This window comes from Pteropus alecto, unplaced genomic scaffold (assembly GCF_000325575.1).
Source record: "Pteropus alecto unplaced genomic scaffold, ASM32557v1 scaffold79, whole genome shotgun sequence".
Taxonomy (NCBI): domain Eukaryota; kingdom Metazoa; phylum Chordata; class Mammalia; order Chiroptera; family Pteropodidae; genus Pteropus; species Pteropus alecto.
The window spans coordinates 2,020,665-2,035,425 of NW_006494612.1; the positions used below are offsets into that span (position 1 = coordinate 2,020,665).

The following is a 14,761-nucleotide window of genomic DNA, read 5'->3' on the forward strand; positions in this document are numbered from 1 at the left end:
TAAGCCAGGGAAAATCACTTCTGCTCTTTGAGTCTGCTTCTTCTTTGGAACAGAGGTGGATGGACTAAGGCAACTGGACTAGATGGTCTCTGAAACCTCTTCAAGCTTTAATAGCCTATGCCTCTAATACACATTTATATAAGAAGTTAATTAATACATATCCCCCTACACACACACACACACACACACATCTACCCCATTATACTTGTACTGCCAATTAATCCACTGTTCAATTTCAGGCTTTTAAAAGTTCTTCAAGTGGCACTAAAACTACCAATTTCAGGTCCAAGAGAAATGATAGGAAAACTACGATCTACTGACCCAAGAGTCAGAAAAATAATATGAATTTTTAAAAGGTGAGATCACCCTATAACATATATTGATGTACTATACCTTATTAAAGACATATACATATAGTCTATGAATTTATTTAATTTTCTACATGTACTTAGTATATTAATTAACAATGTATATTTATTATATATAATTCATTAATTTGTATGCATCTATTGTCTATTATTTGTCTATGTATACTTATCTATATGTCAATTTTGAAATTCCAGTTACCTATTGTCAATAAATATTGATAAGATCTTACCGGTTTCAGCTTCCCTTTATCTCTATTAGTGGATTTAAGTGGTTTACACTGAACTATCCTTATATAGAGAATAAATGGGTCTAATGAGGAAGATCAGACTGGTTAACTGGTAAACGTTCAGATTAATTTTGACTAAATTAAGAAAAATTTTTTCTTTCTCCTATTAGTTCCTTGGAGTCTAATTCTTTAAATTAAACCTGGTCTAATAAAGTTCTGTTTATTGGTTTTCAAACAGGTGTTTGCAGGGCTAAATAGCTAAAGGGTGAACCTAACCTTAACCCTTCACCAAACTACAAAAATGAAAAAGATAACAGCAATGAGCAAAAGTCGTGCTAGTCGACTTACTCTATTCATTCTGTAATTCTAACAACCTTTGCACATTTCGAAATGGCAAAGGGCATTGAGTCGCTAAGAGTTTTTTCGCATGTCTTGCTTCATTCAGAGCAAGCAGTTTCTGGGACTTGTGTGGCCAACAGACCCGTTTCCCAAAGCTCCGGAAACAGGAGCATTGGAGATGGCGGTGGCGAGGATCTTGGGTTCCCTAGCGATCTGCAACCCCCCCACGCAGGGGCCCCGCTTACCTGGCTCCTTAAAGAAGGAGGGTCAGTGTCAACCGTTCTTGACCCGGAGCTCTCCGGACACGAGGGATGTGCACTGAGCGCGGTGCCCCACCTCGCACTCTCAGCGCCCGACCCGGCGGCGACACGCGGGACCTGGCGACCCTACAGAAGGCGAGGAGAAGCCGTAGTGGGTTCGGGGGTAGCGAGCCCTGGGAGCCCAGAGCGGAGAGGAGACGCGGAGCTCATCAAGGATTTGGCCGAAGCAGAGCGCGGGAACCGGCACCCGATGGGGACCGAGCACCCGGGGACGCTGGCACTACCAGCTCCGAGTTGCAGCAGCTGACATTTGAGGGTCTGTGGCCTCGGCACCCAGACCCTGGGAGAAGGGTGGCTTCCAAAGACAAGAAACCCCGAGAGGGCGCGGCCAGCGAGGAGAGGGCGGCCGGGGCGCGGAGAACAGGCAGCAGTCTCCGAGGCTGCCAAAGTTGCTCCCAACGGAGCGGGGATCCAACTTTCGCTTCCCGATTTAGCCCCGAGAGCGCGAGGCTGCAAATAGCGGGGCCCGTGGAGGCAGCTGGCGGCAGCTGCGCCTCCCGCTCCTTACCTGGCTGGTCCCTGGTATCGAGCCTGGGCGGCGCTAGCCAAAGTTTGGGGTAGCAAAGGCGGGGCGCGGGGGACACGGTGGCGGCGGCTCGATGGGCGCCCGAAGCGAAAGCCGTGGCGGATCCAGCGCAGAGGCTCCTCGACGCGTGCCGTATCTAGCCAATGCTGATCCAGAGGTAATATTTTTTAAGCAAAAGAATAATATAATTAGATTCATCACTAATTGGGACAAAATGGGAAAAGGAAAGTCACTTGGTTGCAATAATCTACATGAAACGCCCCGGCGCCCCCCGGCGGGCGGAGCTGCCAGTCTTCTGCAGGACTCCCAGCGCGTCTCGTCCAACTCCACGGCGGTGTAGTCGGTACACCCGGGATCAGTTTGAAACACCCGCTGATTTCCTTCCTCGTTTCCTCTCTACTCGATTCTGCCCGTGTTTGGGCATGAGCGGGGGGCGGGCAGCATTGTGGGACCAGCGGCGTGGGTCGTTTATCCCCCTGGGGATAACTCGAGCCCTAGAGTCCCAGCAGGGAGAGCAATCAGAGTAAGAAATGAGAACCAGAATCTTCGTTTCCCCTCAAAGTCGAACGACCCACTCGCATAACTCCTTTCTGGGACAGTCACCCGCCGCTCGACATAAGGAGGGAAGGCCCGGGAGCGCTCAACTCGCGTCTGAGTCTGTCGGCGGAGGCTGGCTGTTTGGTCCATAGGGACGCAGGGCACCGCCCTCGGGACCGGCCAGGGGCCGGAGCAAGCCCGCCCTGATGCTGCGGGGGCCACGCGGGAGAGACTTTTGACACGAGATACTGTTTCGTTTTCAAAGAAGGAGAGTATTTATCCGGAATTTGCGTTCCTATGGTGGTGCAGGGCCCTCTACTGTAAGGTAACTCGGCCGTATTTGCCATGTAAATTTGGTAGGTTTGGGACCATAAATTGGTAAACAAGATATGAAAGTATGCTCCAATCAGTCTTTACTGTTTATAGAAGACGACTATTTTGGGTAAGAAATATAGGGCAAAATAATGAAGAGTTGGAGTGAGGGGAAGGGTTAGAGGACAAAAAAAGGAAGATTAGCTGGGCATTCAGTTTCCACCCAAAGTGTCCCATTGTGAGGTAGAATTTGTGCCTGTTATTAGAATCTGAGGTCGCTTATTCATGCCAAACATGATCTAAATATAAAAAGGACCACAGGTACATTATAAAGTGAGTAACCGGAAGTGCTTACTTGCCATATCTCACCAGTTGGGTGGCAGTGCGGCATTGTGTTCAAGACCATGTAGTGTTGGGCGGACCAGTTTTGAATCCTGTCTCTGCTACTAGCAAGCTGTGTATCCTTGAGGGAGTTACTTAGCTTTTCTATGCCTCATTTTCCTCTTTTGTACTGTGGGGCTGCTGCTGCTAATGATAATTGTACCTATACCTCGAAAGATTGTTTTGAGGACTAAATTATTTTATACACACACACACACACACACACACACACATATACACTTGTGTGTGTATGGCTTAGAATGGTACATAGTACATAGCAAATTCTATTATATGTGAATATATGTTATACTTATAAAGCTCCTCTAACATGTTTGAAATTATAAAGCTCTTCTAACATGTTTGAAAAGCTCCTCTAACTATACAAGATTAGTTTTCAAAGCCACTTATTCAGAATCTGTTTCTTTCTAGATGTCTACCTGACATTTTGGTAGCTACCACTAAATATATTTTAAGATGTAGATATAATAATAAATGCATGCAAAGATTTTGCGTGGATATTCATTAGAGGGTGACTTATAATAATGAATCCTAGAAATAACCTACATTCTAACCAAAGGAGACTGATTATAGGACATCCAATCTTGTTCTAAGCAACAATTAAAAATAATTTATAGAAAGATAATAGAGACATGATAATGTCTATTAGTTATCGAGAATAGAGGTTAGCAAACTATGGCCCAAAGGTCAAGTGCACTGCCCATTTTTGTATAGCCCTTGAACTAAAATTGTTTTTACATCTTTTAATGGTCGAAATAATCAAAAGAAAGTAGTATTTCATGACATGAAAATTATATGAAATTCAAATTTAGTGTCCATAAAGTTTTATTGGAACCCAGCCACCTCATTCATTTATCACCGCTTTTGTGCTACAAAGACAGCATACAGGAGTTGCCAAAGAAACCATATGACCTTGCAAAGCCTTAAATGTTTACTGTCTGGTTCTTTACTGAAAAAAGTTTACTGCCCCTGATATGAAGTATACTTTGTGCCAGTCACTGTTTTAAGTGGTTTAGATTTATTAGGCCACTGAATCTTCACAGTGGACCTATGAAGAAGCAGTTACTATGTTTATCTCCATTTTATAGATGGGAATCTGAGATGAGAGGTTGAGTAACCTGCTCAGGGTCACACAACTAGTGAGAAGCTGAGCCAGGATATGGACCAGGAAGTCTAGTTCCAGAACTTGGACTCTTGTCCACTAGGTACACAGTTTCTGCCTCCTTCTAACTATAGCTACACTGTCTCCCATGGAAAGATGTTAGATAGAAAAAGGTGAGTTACAAGAGTGTATAGAATATTACAAATCATCCAAGATGATAAGCACTAAAATGCTTTTTTATCTTCCTTACCTCTGAGTGATGAGATCGTAAATGATTTTTCTTTTTTTTTCTTCCTCCTTCTTTCCATCTCACCCTTCCTTTTTTCTTCCTTCCTTCCTCTCTCTCTCTTCTTCCAATGCTTCCTGGTTCCCCTCCTTCTTCTCTTGTTAAATGTTCTACAATAATTATGCATGCTACTTTATAATAGTGTAAAATTATTTATTAAAATAATAGAGCCCAGGTTTTGGCCTTTACTGATGGGAAAGCCAGACTCCAGAGGTATGGTTATAGAGTCAGCTGTTACAGGACGTGTTCACTCCTTACCTAGCAGGACAGGATACCTGTAAGGCATTTAGGTCGTATAAAGATTGCATACTTTTACAAAAGAGCACTGGATTCAGTATCATGAGACTTGAGTCTTGGCCTGTGATAGAGCCTGTGTTTTCTCTGAGTCTATGTTCCATGGAAAGAGGAGACTGAACTAAACCTAAATCCTTCGCTATAACCAATTCAAGAATTAAAAACATTATTTTATATTTAAATTCCTTATCACTGACATGTGAATACTAGCTCTATAAAATTCAAAATAATAATTCTAAACACAGAAAGTTGGTTTTGGGAATGACTTAGGCTGCTTGGTCTCCTCCTGCTGGTTATGGAAAGATCAGATTGAAGATTTGGAGCACTATTTGAAAACTAATATGATGCAAGGAGGTAACTTGCACAGATGTATATAATGAAAAGGATACAAGGCATAAATAACGAATTATAGGGAAGCATGTCTCCTCTGCAAAAACTGACTAGTACAGCTTAGCTTGCCATAAACAATTATTTCTACCTCTATTTTTCTGTGGGCATCCAAGTCTGCTTTTACTATTTGGACAAAACTTTGATGAGATTTCAAAGTTAGATAGAATAAGTTTTGTGAAAATAAAACAGGACCCGAGAGAGTCATTGGTTTTAAAACTATGTAGCTTTATCTTTCTTATTTACACTGCCCATGGTTTACATCAAGGTAGACCTTCTTTCAACTGTTACTCCTACTCACAGAGAGACCATAGCTTCTTCTGATACGGTCTCATAGCAGACAGTTCTAGTCAAACATGGATTATTAAACAATGATTTAATTAGATTCTTTTTGTACCTAAGTTCCTCTCATTAAATGTTACATTATTTCATTGACCAGTTTGACAGCCAACCTCACTGATTATTTTAAATTTTTCCTTTTAAAAAAATTAATAGACTTTTTTCGTTAGAGCAGTTTTAGGTTTATAGATGATCAAGCAAATAGTATAGAAAATTCTCTTTCTCAGCTGTTCAATTTCCCCTCTTATTAACATCTTGCTTTAGTGTGATACATTGTCACAATTGGAGAATAAATATTGATAGAACTTTTTAAGAAGAGTTTACATTAGAGTTCATCTTTATGTTGTACAGTCCTGTGGGTTTTGCCAAATGTATGATGTCATGTATTCACCTATGTATGACATAATAAGAAATATATATTTGGTTTCTTTTTCTAGTTCCTGACACAGAGTTCCTGAAATCCGCGTAATTTCCTGGATCATAGAGGTAGTTGGAGCATCCTTTGTTCTAATATTTAGTCTGTGTCTTCCAATTGCTGTCACAGTGCTCCTAAAACTTTTGTAATTCCCAAGCGATGGGATGATGAGAACATCTTACACAGAGCTTCTAAGTCTCTTGGAATTTCCTGGGTGATGGGAGTGTATTTGTTCTAATGAGATGATTCTGGGTGGGCTCCCAGGTAGCTTCAGGATGGGTCCTGGTAAGCAGAAAGGCTAAGCCATGCATGATAAGAAGCTTGGAACTCTCAGCCACACTCTTTGTTCTCTGGAGATTGAATTAATAACTGATCATACCCGTGTGACAAAGCCTCCATAAAAATCCCTAAACTGAGGGGTTCGGAGAGTTTCCAGGTTTGTAAACACATCTATGTGCTGGGAGAGCAGTCCACCCCAACTCCACAGGGACAAATACTCCTGTACTCAGGAACCTTCTGGATGGCCCTATGTACCTCTTCATCTGGCTGTTCATTTGTATCCTTTATTATACCTTTTATAATATAATCAGTAAATGTGTTTCCCTGAGTTCTGTATGAGTTGTTATAGAAAATCACTAAACCTGAGGACAAGGTTGAGGGAACACCAATTTATAGCTAAGTCAGACATGGAAATGAGCCCTTTACCTGGAGTCTGCACTAACTCTGGGTAGTTAGTGTCAGAATTGAATTGTAGGAAACCCATTTTGTTGTGGAGAGCTAGAGACTTAGTTAGTGTGGGGAAAACCCCCACATATTTGATGTCTGAAGTGTTATGAGTAGAGGAAACAGTTTTCCTTTGGTAATGACACGTAGCCACCATTATAGTATCATACCTAATGGTGTCGCTGCCCTAAAAATCCTGTGCTCCACTTATTCATTGCTCTTCCTCCTCCTCTCCTCTCCCTAACTCCTGGCAAGCACTGATTTTTTTTTTTTTTTTTTACTGTATCCATAGTTTTGCCTTTTCCAAAATGTCACATAGTTGGCATCATATAGTATTGACTTTTCAGATTGGCTTCTTTCACTAAGCGATATGCACTTAAGGTTACTCTATGTCTTTTTGTGTCTTGATAGCTCATTTTTTAAATCACTGAATAATTTTTCAGAGTATGGAGGTACTATAGTTTACTCATTCACCATTTTTAAAGAACATCTTGGTTTCTTCCAGTTTTCGGCAGTTATGAATGAAGCTGCTATAAACAGTTCTGTGCAGGTTTTTGTGTGGACATATTTTCAACTCGAGTAAATACCAAGGAGCACAATTGCTGGATAGTATGGTAAAACTGTGTTAACCTTTTAAGAAATTGTCAAACTATTTTCCATAATAGCTATACCATTTTCCATTCTCACTATCAGTGAATGAGAGTTCCTGTTGCTCCACATTCTTGCTAGCATTTGGTATTATCAGTTTTGGGAATTTTAGCCATTCTAATAGGCGTTTTTCACTTTTTAAACTGACTCGGTTAATTTATTCAAAATAAGCAAACAGGTTAAGCACTGAACAGGTGTTTTGTATCTTGGCTAAATAAAAGACAGGGAACAACATCTCAAAGCAAAGGGGTGTAATCTTTTATGTTATTGTTATATCCCCAGGCCCACAGTCTGAAAAATGTTTGAAACAATGTCTAACTAGTTCTAATACTAAATTCGAGGAAAAGGTTTCTTTAAAAAGTTGAATTAAATTTGATTCATTGAACAATGATCTCTTACCCAAAGGGTTCATTCAACAACTCTTAAAAGAAACAAAATACAACTAAAATGTAAAAAAGTGACCTGGAACATTAAGAGGGCAGTGAATTATGTAGGAAGTCAAAAGAATGGGGGCTTTGGAATTATCAGCTGAGTTTGTACCATGGTTTTATATTTAATAAGCTCAGTAAGTTAAATTTTTATCAAGCCTTTCTGAGCCTCAATTACTTGTATGTTAAACTGGGAAAATAATTCGTAGTTGATAGGATTATTTTGTCCTTTAGAGACTGTTTTTAGAAACGCTTGGCGTTCAGCTTTCGGTAACTTAATTGTACATCTCTTCTATCTAGTGCTCTGCACATGGTACACAATCAATAAAAGTTATTAGAATTTCAGTCATCAAAATTCCCTAATCTGATAAAATAGTTGAAATATTATATAAACACATAAAATAACTATGATGTAGTTTCGTTTTCTATGTATTTGTTTGTTTTAAATAGATGGAATATAACATGCACAAGACCAATGTTTCAAATAAAATTTGTTAAAATTGCAAGACTTTGGCACATGTTAAAATTTCCAGTGGTCTGGGATTTCCTTGGAGTAGCCAGAAATAAAATATAGACTTCAAAAGCAAACTCATGAAATATGCAGTAGTATAGATTCTAGAAACTGGGCACTTGGCAGAGCTAAGTTACAGTAATTCATCATCTTGGGGTTGGCAGAAATGCGTGTATAGTGACTATAATGTCCATAACTAGAGGCCTGATATTTGCTTTGTGTATTCTTCCACGTATAGATTTTCTTCTAAAACGGAAGAGTTGAATTTGTGAATTGTTGTTTTTAAATATTGACAATAACAAATGAAGGCCATAGATGAAGCATTTAATAAGATGTCCTAACTTTTTGGAAAGTTATTTCAAAGAGAAGAAATTTAATTTATTATAAGTAACTCAGAATATTATAAGTAACAGAATCATTTTTTTTTTAATGTGTGGAAAGAGGATCAGAGTAGTAGCTCTGAATTCACAATCAACCCCAAAGCCTCAAAGATGGAGCTCAGGTTGGATCCACAAAACAAAACTGGATCCAGGGTCCAGGTAGATCCCTCACCTCCCCCATGCCAAGCAGGTTCAGAAGTCTGGCACCAACCACTGTGATGACCTCTCTTGAGTTTTGTTCTTTCTCTTTCTCAAAATTCCCAGACCCTTGAAGCCTATCTATGAATCCCAAGTTAAGTACTTCTGCTTTTAGAGAAGAGAAATGCAACAACCCGAGGATGACACTTTTAAAGGTACTGATTTTTAAGTGTGTAAATAATTTCTTTATATGAGGTACCTGGTGGTTGGAAAGTTGTTAATAATAGAAAAATAACTTTTGGCAGTTCTTAATAACATGCAATCCGATGGTATAGATATGATTTTAATTGAAAGCAAAGCCATGGAATGACTTAATCTGTATCTGGTGAGAGAAGAACTTTTGATCATAGAGTTTCTAAGCAATATCATTCTGGTATATAATTAATTCTCAAAAAGGGCTGGTTTTGGAGGCAAATGAGAGGCCTGATAGTGGCCGACCTGGTAATTGACATCAGCTAAAAGCAAAAACCCTAAGCAACACATTATAAAATTGAATAATAAAAAAAGTTGGGAATAATAACGCTGCCATTTAGCATTAATTGATGTGTAAAAGCACTCAGAGTTCCCAGGAGAAGAGAATTATTTAAATGCTGATTTTTATTATTACTACTACTTAAGTTATTGTAATAAATTTATGAAAATAAGATACTGTGCTAGTTTAATGCATATATAAACCCTAATAGAATATTTATGAGCCATATACCAGCAGTTTTATCTGTAGGCATTAAAAAAATAGTAAACAAGATGGAACATTTCTTTAGTCTAAGATTAAGTATATTAAGGACAATTTAGAACCACACAAAACGATTATGATATTGGATTTGAAAACTACAGAGACCTTCATAGTCTTTCACAGGAGAAAAAAGGTTGAGTTTTGAAAAGATATGGGTTTTATAGTCATCAAGTCTCTTTGTAGAGTGTTGGAAGAATAGAATACCTTGGGTACGAATTTTCCAATGGGACACCATTTTGGTTTATATGCCATACGCAAAACTATTTTTATGCAGTTTTACTGCCCAGTGTAGGGATTTCTTCATATTTTTTACATCAACTATACCACTTTAAGTTATTTGAAAAGAAGTGTAATGAATATATTATAAGCTCAGAAAATGGCATCTAAAAGCAACAGAGAGTTCCAATGCAAGTCAAGAAATCTTGCAGATGATTTCATATGACTGTTTAATGGATAAATAAAACTTCTAATACCAAGAAAATTGTAGTTGAATAGAAAAAAGTCTAGTGGAAAATATTACTCTTAACGACCATTATAAGATGCTATATGATGAAACCATTAAAATGCCTTGGCATTTCCTACTTACTTTATTAATGATTTAATTTGTTGGCAAGTGTTTTAAAGTGATGTTACAGAACTATCAGAGCAGTTAGTTTTTATCTCTATTATAGCTTTTATCACTTACCACCTTTTATATATTTATGTACAAGTCTTAGTTCTTCCTCTTGGTCATAAGTTTCTGGATGGTAGGAACTGTGTCTGATTTATCTTCCATAGCTCTAGCATGTGATTTGCATATATTTGAAACTCAGTAAGTAATAATTGATGGAATAATTGAGTGCATTTGCTTTCAAGTATTATTCTTAAATAGATAAAATAGTAAATATTTTTTTATTGTGTTTTACAATTTAAATTATTATGAATGGGGAGAGTACAGAAGAAGTATATACCACATGTTAATAGAAATTGGGTTAGAATAGTAGAATTATTTTTTTTTATTATTCCAACTTGTTTATAGTATAGTCATATTATCTTTTTAAAGGAAGGAATAAATAAAAACAAAGTTACACTTAATATTCTACTAGATTAAACATCACTTTATTAGAATTATGACCTCTCTACCATAATAGTGACACTCTACTCCCCTGCTCCTCTGATCCTCCCCATCACCATCTGCCTCTCCTCTCTCTTCCCTCTAACTGATATTAATAATGAAACAAGAAAAAGTTGTAAAAGATAAGTTAGGAAGGAATAAGAAGAGTTGATGGTTTAACCCTGAGATGCATTGATTTATTCATTTAGAAACAGTGAGTGGGAAATGCCTGGTGTCAGGCTGCAGCAGTGCGGGAATAATGCAGAGACCTCACTGTCAGAGGCAAAGATAGAACCAGCCATACTCTAGGGCCATCAGCTCAGATGCCCAGAGACCAAGTGGCCAAGCAACATTGCAGTGGAGAAAGGGAGAACTCAGAGGACAGAGGTCAAAGCACGTCTCCTGCTCTGCCATTAAGCTTTGTAAACTTGCCCCCTGGAGCAAGGAGAGAAACACAAAAAGAAAGACTGAGGGATTCATTTTGAATGACTGTTTAAAATGAAAAGAAACTACTTTTAAGTTCTAGGATCAAGTGTTTTCTGACATTACTGGGAAGAGGGTGTGAAAGAGTGAGATCAATGGCAGGTTAAAGAAAGATGCATTTTGTATGTATCTGATGAGTATCTCCTCAATTGATACCAGTTGCACATTTTATTCATTTTTTTTCAAAAAATAATTTAAGGAGCATTTGCTATGTACCAGGCACTAGGCCAGGAGTGATTTTTGCACAGCAAAATAGAAGTATGGAGACTGGCTTTAGGTGAAGTCAGAGGAGCTCCTAAAGTATAAATTTTTGAGAAAAAGGAAATATGAAAACCAGTCTAAGCTAAATCATCTTGCAGATTTCCAAACTTAAGAGTGATTTTGGAACCTGAAAACTAATAACTGTGCATTCTAAACAAGTGTGCTCAAATTCACTTCAGCAACATCAGGAAGAAAAATGTGACTTTGAACATCAGTTAAGGAATGGTAGTTCTGCATCACGCAGGAAAAAAATGACATTTTACAGGTCTGACATTTTATTTCATGATAATACTGCCAATGGTATTGCATCATTGAAGCCAAATTGGGAGGGGGATTCAGTGTTAAAATTCAGATACGGATTTAAGAACAGATGCAATTACTTTCCTTTTACTTGACAAATATTTACAAAGCAACTACCTTATGTCAGGCACTGTTCTCAAACAGTGAACGAGATGTAGACTAGTAGGAGAAATCCTTTTCTCAGAAAAAATAGATATTATGCTGGTGCACTGGCTAAACTTTTATCTCAAATTAACCAATTTATATCCCACAGTAATACCCTGTTCTTCAGAAGCCCTCACTTATATACAAGAAAAATATCATCTCTATCTTATAGACCTTACTTGCTACTATTTGAAAAAGCTTCAGTTTACAAAGTTTCACTGTACCTAAAATATTATTCTGTCTTTAAAGAGAGAGAGAAACAGCACTACAAGGGGCACTGAATTAATTTATCTATAAGTCGGGGAGGTGACACATAAAGTTCGGTGGCCTGAGAAAAGGAAAGATTCTCAGTAAAATTTCTGGAAAGATCTCAAATGATCCATATCTGAAATATCTGAAATGAAATTGGACAGATCCAAAATTTGAAGAGCCTACTTAAACTGCATTAAAGAAGCTTGGCAATGCTCTTTCATTATATAAACTTATAGCCATTTTATTAGCATTACATTTAATTACACATTTTACTTGTAAACCACATTTGAGCTCAAGCTAATCGCTGATGATTTGGAAGAAAGGTTCATTTTTGGATAATGTTCCTTGTACTAGACTAACACAATCAGTAGAAGTGTAATAGCTTTTTGGCTTTGAGTTTTCTTTCATTTGAGATTGGGGACATTTTAGTTCTCTTCAAGTCACTTAGGAACACCTTGGTCAGTGTAGCGTGAAAAATGCAAGGACACTAATTTGGAAGAAGTGGCTTAAGTTGGGTGTCACCATTTACTGCGATTCAACCTCTTTAAACTTTATCCATGAAATGGAATTCTTCCAAGGAACAAGCAGATTAAATCATGTATAGGCACATGCTTTGTAAACTATAAAGTATTAAATACATGAAGTATATTGTTTTGGAATTATATAATTTGGGCAATAATGTTATATTTAATAAGAGTAGTAATCTGAAGTTAGATGACTCAAAACATCTGGTATTATATCAAGTAGAGCTAAAATCCTACTATAAAATTATGTAAAAACAAGTATTATTGGTATCCTATAAATAAAATAAAATTACATTTATTTAGATTACCAAAGCTTGAATTGAAATAAAGGGAAAAATGATAATTTGGTACACAAATTATCAGTTCTTAAGGGGAAAAAGAAAGTTTCCTGTCAACCTTTAATAGCTACCAGTTTTTAAAACTAGTGAAATTTAGCAAAATAATAAAACTTCGAATTATTTTCAAATCATGCTGATATATGCAAATGTACAATCCAGCATTAAAATTATGGTAATACTCATGATAAGATGACTAAGAGCTAAAGTAACTAATATTTCAATCTTGCCACACCTTTCTATTATTGTAAGAGTTTTGGCCTTAAAGTAATACACGGTTCTATCAAATTAAACTTGTATTTTATTATAATAAGTCTATGTAATACCAATATTTTATTTGTATGTTTTATTGATATGTCCGTATTAAATTTTAGTAGAATGAAGAAAATAATGGAATTAATTGGGCCTATTGATTTCTCTAATTTCTATAAAAACTCTTTTACTAAAAAACATTAATTTGGGAACACCGTTTCTGAAGGTTAATTTCTTCTATAATCGTGTGCAATATAGTGGAACATGCAACTCAGAAAGTAGAGTCGAGGGGTGACTCCATAGTGTAGTGGTTAGCACATCTGCTTTACAAGCAAGAAGGTCCTGGGTTCACACCCCAACTGGAGCCACGGACCAACCAGGCCCCAGGTGGAGCCACTGACCAGGCCCCGGATGCTCGCAGCAAGCCTGTGGGAGGAGATGCCCCACCTTCAGAGATCCAGTTCTTAAGGGGAAACAGCAACATCCATAGGTCAGGGGTGGAAGGAGGGAGGAGAATTAAAAGAGGTGGAGGGGAAAAATGTAGAGTCAAATGCCACATATATATTTATGCCCTTGGTCAAACCAGGAGTCTGAAGTACATAATGTTGTATAACGTGTTGCTCTTATAATAATATGTACTGTCTGCCTAGTATGTTTTTCTATGGCTCTTGTCAGCTTAGTTGAGGGATTTCACTTTGTAACTGGCTCTGTCAACTCAATTAGGTTTTTCTGGTTCTGTGCAATATAACAGTATGACACTGAGAGCTTATCCAGATGAGCAGAGAGCAAATAAATTTCGTTCTGCCTCTCTGTTGAAGACGAGAGAAAATTCTTCACCCAGTAAGTGCTCACATAGCAAATATCAGACTATTCTTTATGGTAGATTAATCTCGGGACCATAGATGGTGCAGAATCCAGGACAAATCATGCTGCTCCCTTCTCATATTTGCACAGAGGTCAGATCAGGTTCAAAAGAGTAGCCCCTGGGGGAACAAGAAGCCTCCAAATGTCCAGGCGAAGTAAAGGTTGTGCAAGAGGGGCCTGCAGCCTCCCTGGCACCTCCAACTTGCCTTGGTGCCTGGTGTGGAGATATTTATGCTTGATTTTAAGCCACTCTCTTTACCCCTCAGGCGACGTCTCAGAGTCCTTTCTGACCACGAAATTTAGGGCAGAAAAATCACACAGCAATCACCCCAGTTTCTTCAAGCCCTAGGGACAACTCTTAGCCAGGGCCAGCTTCATGGGCATGTGACCTATACAGTCACAAAGAGCCCCAGGCTTACAAAAGCCTCACATTTGGTTTAATGTTCTACTGTCTGGATCTTGAAATTCTTAATACTTTTTAAACAAGGTGCTCCATTTATTTATGTATATACAGATCTTGTACACAAAGCCATAAAGCATTTTTAACACAAGAAAACAACCAGTTCTTCATTTTATTGCATTCTTATCAATAATAAATGAATCAAAGGAATTTAGGGCTGGAAACAATTAGGTTGAGATGAAAACAAGCCCAATTTTTAATAGAAGTTAAATTTTAAGTGCACTGCAATATTGTACTTTAGGAGTACTTTTCCAGGATATCAGTGGTTTTGTTAGGTAGCTAGTCAGAATGAGTGACAAGGGGAAACAAAGGAATAGGGGC

At 38.0% G+C, this 14,761-nt stretch overlaps 1 protein-coding gene and 1 long non-coding RNA gene across 2 annotated transcripts in view; one reads left to right on the forward strand and one right to left on the reverse strand.

Annotated features, from left to right (window-relative positions):
• Positions 1-1,914, reverse strand: part of BVES (blood vessel epicardial substance) — a 30,299-nt gene extending 28,385 nt beyond the window's left edge. Inside the window, exons 1-2 of the mRNA XM_006926038.3 lie at positions 1,763-1,914; positions 1,180-1,320 (exon numbers count right to left, since the gene is read on the reverse strand). The gene's annotated coding sequence lies outside the window, so the exon portion shown is untranslated. The remainder of the gene's footprint in view (positions 1-1,179; positions 1,321-1,762) is intronic.
• Positions 1,915-2,298: 384 nt separating this feature from the next.
• LOC112474308 lies at positions 2,299-10,090 on the forward strand. The gene is made up of 3 exons (XR_003044344.1): positions 2,299-2,642; positions 5,874-5,922; positions 8,806-10,090. It is a non-coding gene; the product is annotated as an uncharacterized LOC112474308 (long non-coding RNA).
• Positions 10,091-14,761: the final 4,671 nt, after the last annotated feature.